This window comes from Rosa rugosa, chromosome 3, assembly GCF_958449725.1.
Source record: "Rosa rugosa chromosome 3, drRosRugo1.1, whole genome shotgun sequence".
Lineage (NCBI taxonomy): Eukaryota > Viridiplantae > Streptophyta > Magnoliopsida > Rosales > Rosaceae > Rosa > Rosa rugosa.
In genome coordinates, this window is record NC_084822.1 from 19,051,079 (window position 1) to 19,057,271 (window position 6,193).

The window sequence follows — 6,193 nt, forward strand, 5'->3', positions numbered from 1 at the left end:
GAACAAGTTATATGCTGAAGCAATTGCAAAAATAAGCAATGATGGAAGGTAAGTTACACAATATCTTAAGTTAACAACCTTGCAAATTATTGACTGATTTTGGTTTTATTTTCTCTTGTTTTTCTAAAGGTTTGGTCTACTAATATTGAATGATTTTCCAACTGATGCTCCAAACTTTACTCCAGCAGCACTTCATGCTCTTGCAATGGTATGAATTGAACACTTTTAGACCTCATCATTAAATCGAATATTTACATTCAAATATTTACCTTCACATATTCTCTTTTAGAAAGAAAAGATTGTTATCATTGTTAACAACAATGATGGTCCACCTCATGATGTTGAAGCTGCAGGGCAACATGATGACATGAAAAGGTTTTTACAATACTCATCAAATTTTTTCTCCATCATTCTCACCTCCTGATCCTACTGAAAATTGTCTTTCTTGTCATTATAGTGTTTACATCAAAGTGTCCAAGGATGAAGTACAAGATGTGGAATTTGAAATGACTCACTTCCTCCTTAATAGTGATGTGGAATTAAAATTCCCAACAAAAGGAATGACAGGAGCGATAATTGCCACAACTATTGAAAGAAGTATGTCCATCCTTTACTCTGATTTATTTTTATCCTTTACTATGATTTAACCTTCAGTGTGATTTTCTAGTTGTACTAATCTTGACCATCAGTGTGATTTTCTAGTTCTACTAATCTTGACCATCAGAGTGATTTTCTAGTTGTACTAATCTTAGACCATTTTTGCAGTTTCCTCCTCACGTGAACCATTTTGGTGTGCTCTTGAGTTATGGAATCTTGCAACAGATTTAAGAAAGGTGTACAAGAAGAAAACCATTGGGCAAAATGGGATGATAACAGCCTTCATTCATATGTTTTTGTGTGCAACTGCCTTTATCCTAGAGCAATTGAAGGAGTTTAAATGGCCAGAGAGTAGGAGTTTGAGCATTGCTGGGCTTGTTGTAGCTACCTTCGGAGCCTTGTTTTGGGGATGGGAGATCAAGCAGAAGTGGGCATCAAGAGAGCGTAAATGGTTTATGTGGCCATTCTTCCCTGCCACTGTGGGACTAATTGTTGAAGTAAACCAAGTGGCCTTCTATGTGGCATGCATTGCTCATCCAGGAAAGCCTCCGAGATTGGTCTTTTCTGCCCTTCTTTTTCATGTTTCTCATATCATTAAGCTCATGGCTAAGGATAAGAGAAAGAATATAAAAAATATGAGGTTAGGGGGTGAAGTTTGATGAAGATAGAGTTTGATGTAGTCTTGTGAAGTATTTTGTTGTTTGGTAACTTCAAATCGATGTATGTTGAACTTCTGTGTTATTTGATCACTTCAATTGTATGTTGAACTTCTGTTTTTTGTATTGTGTTATTTGGTAACTTCGAACCAATGTATTTTATCTATTTTGTCTAATTTATGTATTTTTCCTTCCAACAAAGTCGACATTATTGAGTTGTATTTTATTATTACTACAACTTATCAAATAAGCTAGGGCTATGGTAGTTCACACAGAGGCTGGTCTTGACTTCTTTTATATACTGATAATCAATATTTGCAGAGCTCTTATTTTGTGAGAACAAATTTAATTTACATGATTTAGGTTGTATCACTTCTGGAGTTCTGGTATCTTCTGTAAATGAATTTAATATCAAAACTTTTACATTTCAAGTACCACTTGAATGAGTGTTGACAATAGGTTTCTCTAGCCATGATCTGGTGTTGTTTCCAATCCTCCCATATCACAGTCACTGAAACTAGATTCATTTTTCCTGTCTCATTAATTCATGATTACATTTGAATATTTTAATTTTCCTTGGTAGTAATATTGTTTCATCTACTGAAAGTTGTGAAAAAGCATGACCACCACATTCACTTGGTCCCATCAAGTTAGTCTGTATCTGTTTTCACCATACTCTAACATTGTTATCACCATGCTCCAACATTGTGTTGCTGCTAGTTAAATTGAAATATTATGATTGAGAAAGCATGCCTGATTCATCTGCTTTCATATGTTCTGGACTTCTTTGACTTGGTTATTGTTGTAAATATGCTGTTCAAGGGAAATCATATATCGTTTGTTCGATCAACTAGAAAACTAGTTATCACCGAGAAATGAGAAAGTTTGCACATTTGGTAGGAGAGGAAAATACAATCTATGGACAAGATAGACCACATGCAGTAGCCTGGGCAACAACTGAGCAATGCATCTCAGAAGGTAATGATAAGCAGGAAAACTATCGGTGTATTTGTTGTTTCAACTGAGGAACAAAATTATTCTCAGCTAAGATACAGCTATATATGAATGTTATCAACATGTGAAACCAGAACTTCCAAGCAGAGAAAAATTCATTCAAAGAGCCTGTAAAACACAGTAAACCACTTCCAGGAAAGAAGAATGATAGCATGCTGCATGTCTCAAATTTCAATCAGCTGAAAAAGAATTCTTCAAATGCCGGAGACAGTATCTCTACAGCGAAAAAGAAATCTTCAAATGCTGGAGACAGTATCTCTACAGAGAACAATGGATTGCTTTGTTCAAATACAAAGGAGAAATCTTCCCATAGATGAGACAGAATGAGAAAATTACTAATATTTTCAAAGGAAGGAAGGGAAAGGCTGAAGTGAGAAAAGGAATGCAGTTGAGTGGGATAATTTAAGGAAGCAGGTGCTGGATGATGGTAGGAAAAATGAAAGAAACAAAGATGTAATGGACTCGCTTGACTATGAAGCACTTAAGTGCTACTGTCAAAGAGATTTCTAACACTATCAGGGAGTGAGGGATGAACATCATGCTAGCAGAGCGAATTCAGGTTTTCCCTTCTTTTATTGTTTAGTTTATCAACCTCATTCTTTTTTAGACCATCGTGAGCCAGTGGATAGGTTAAGACATCATTTATGCTAATGGCTGCAAAATGTTTGCAGGAGTTCCTAAATCTAATGGTTAAAGACCATGGAAGCATCAATTTGGAATGGTTAAGAAATGTGCCCCCTGATAAAGCAAATTAAGCCAGCCAAGCCAAGCCATTGCATATAATTCATTTTATTCTAAGATATTCCTACTGCCCCTTAATCTGAAAGGCATAGATTTCATATATTTTTCCAAACGATTCCTTTGCAGGGGTTAAGTATTCGAGGTTTTGGGCTTGAAAGTGTGGAATGTGTTCACCTTTTGACACTTCACCATTGATCTTCCTTTCCTGGTAACGTTTACAGGTCTAATTACTGATTTTGAATGAGGTGTAGAACATCTTACAGTCAATGATTTTTTATTTCTAATTTTGTACATAAAGGTTGATACAAATGTGGGAAGAACAGCAGTACAACTGGGATGAGTCCCCCTCTAACCACTTCCTGAGTCACTTCAGTTACACCTCCTAGAACTGTAAGAAATAGTATTGCATAAAGTGAATGTTCAGGTTTTCCGGTATTTGCAAATGCTAACTATATTCTTCTGTAGGTACCCAATGCAGGAGCCAATTTAATAGTATCTCTGGCCAAGATTATGCAAACTTGATCAACTAATCCTGGAATCTCATAGCTCCCTGAAGCTATTCATTCAATTTGAAAACACTACTGATACTTCCAGAATTCATATTGATTTGCTATTTTTTTTTTCATTTACGTATGCTTTCACTAATTGATTTACTTTTGTGCTACAGGTATGAGTTACTCTACCAGATGATTACATTTGGAAAGGTATGAATGCCGTTGCATTTGTTCCAAACAGGACCTGTAATTATTTAGTATATATTGTCTCACATGTTGTAATTGATCTGTATGCAGGTTTTCTGCACAAAAAAAAAAAAAAAAAAAAAGGCAAACCAAATTGCAATGCATGTCCAATGAGAGGAGAGTGTAGACACGTCGCGACTGTTTTTGCAAGGTTCGCACTAATCTGTCAAAAGTACAGATATACTTTTACCACTGTGCAGACATATAAACCTACTAGTCAAGAGAATTTTCTGATAATTGAAGCAAGAGACTCATGCCTCATTTTTAGCAATCCCGTGCCTAGTTAAGGAATTGAGGTCAAAGGCTTCAGTGTTCCTGTGTTTCTGTTTCGGGATGCTGGTGTGTTACTGGGCTTGACTGACTTTCAAAATATGATTCGAGTAGAGAACTAACAATAAATGTCTTAACGGATTGTTCGTGTGAAAATGTTCTTGGTTTACTATTACTATTAAACTCCCACTCCAAGGAATAAATCAATCATCAGAACTTTGCTGCTGTCTGTGATGGCACTTGTTCATGAATTTTGAAACTTGGAACTCATGATTCTGTGTCAGGGTGATTAGAATTTTGGGTTTTTGAGTTTAGTTAGCTTAAGTTTCTGTTAACTCGAGACCCATTTGATATTATATATTACTTATGTGAATGCGAGTAGTGCATGTACGGAAGCTCTACAATTGTATGCAATCCACTAATAAGAAGCTCTACAATTGATTATCTGTGGAACTAAGAACTTTAGAATTAATCCTATTATCAGCATGCTATACAATTCCTGGCAAATGTTGACGTTAAATTTTTTGGGGTAAAGTGAGCTTCATGTTACATATATGAGGTTCTACCTGGCTCTATGTTAGGCTGGAAATTTTTACTAAGTCAAATAACTGGTGAGTTTATTTAGTCTCTTGAAGGTATCTTAGAAACTGATCTAGGTTTCTTGAAGTTCGCCCCAAAGTTCCAGATTCTGCAGCCTGAGAAGCATTCTAGGTTCTAGACATAGAATTAGGAACTTTGAAATTCTAGATGTTTGAAGAGTCATTCATGCATTTTAATCTTGTACTTATTTAAGACCAAAAGGTCATCAATAAACAGTGTTGGAAAACTAAATGGCTTCTTATAGAAGGAAACTAGTATAATAATGGGAATCCCCAATTCTGCCGTAATCAACTCAATTAGTCGACTCTGCTTATATTAAGTTTGTTTGCTTAACTTAATAAAAGTGCACAGAGAAAAGCATATTCTAACATATGGGAACCAACGCAGAACTGCAACGCCAGTCTTAGAATCACTAGAATCTCATAGTTTTGGACTTGGACTGTGCCAAGATTTTGCTGCTGATGTTATTAAATAGCACTCTTTGATTCACAAGTTTTTCTGTAGCTTGTTGTTCTGGTTTCTGAAAGGTGTTTTCTGTTTCCTAGGCTATAGTTTTCTGTTAGGTTCTTTTGTCCCCTCCCCTCCCCTTTTTCTGCTGTGAACTCCATCTCCTAAAGCCAAACCGAATGACGATGTAACCTGTGAAGGGTAGGCAGCTTTATGTGTAGACAGTATAGTTTTTCATAAATTATGTAAATTGTTTTTAATAGGGGGAGAGTTGTGTAGCTGGGAATATTGATGTCAATGTGCATACTCAAGGCTTCAAAATTGTTAATGTCACCGTGGAAAATGAAGGTCAATACGCTGTGACCTGATGGTGGTTCGCACTGACATTAACATAATTATTGATGTTCAGACCCCTGAATCTTCGGGGCCAAAACAACCAGGGAATTCATTACACAACACTGATTTGTTTTCATGAACTTTTGTTTTGTGAATTGGTTTCTGTTTGCACTAAAATGATGCTATCAATACTGACTGTGATAGTTGGTTTTTAGATCAATGTGCATTCATAAGGTCAATGATCTGTGAATTAGCTTTTCCATATATGATGGCTACCATCACAAGTTCCAATGAATCAATCCTGTTCTTCCTATTCATTAACATTTTTTCTTTTGTTCAAACATCAGCATCAGTTTTCATCTCAGTCTACAGTCTACACAATGTTTTTGCCTTTCCTCTTAGTTATTTCACTACTGTCCAATCTTGTTTGAACATCATCATTTCATCATGGTAACTCATCAACTTCGCAGCAACCAGCAGGTTCACAATATTAATTGGGATTTTGTATCAATTCTGGATTAATCATATGCTTAAATATCCCAGCCATCAACTTCGTTCAAATTATATGCGCATAAAGTGGTATATGATGTATTAGTGCTTCATTTGCATTTCTAAATTAGGCAGACCCGAAATCTTATTTATTTCGAAAAACTACTAACATATATGCTTGGTAAAAAAGTTTCGCACACAAATTGAGGATCATTACTAGAGGCAATAAATATATGACAACTTTCAGTGAAAATAGTCAAATACTGATCCTCATAGCCAAAAATCCAAAATGCAGGTCAATAT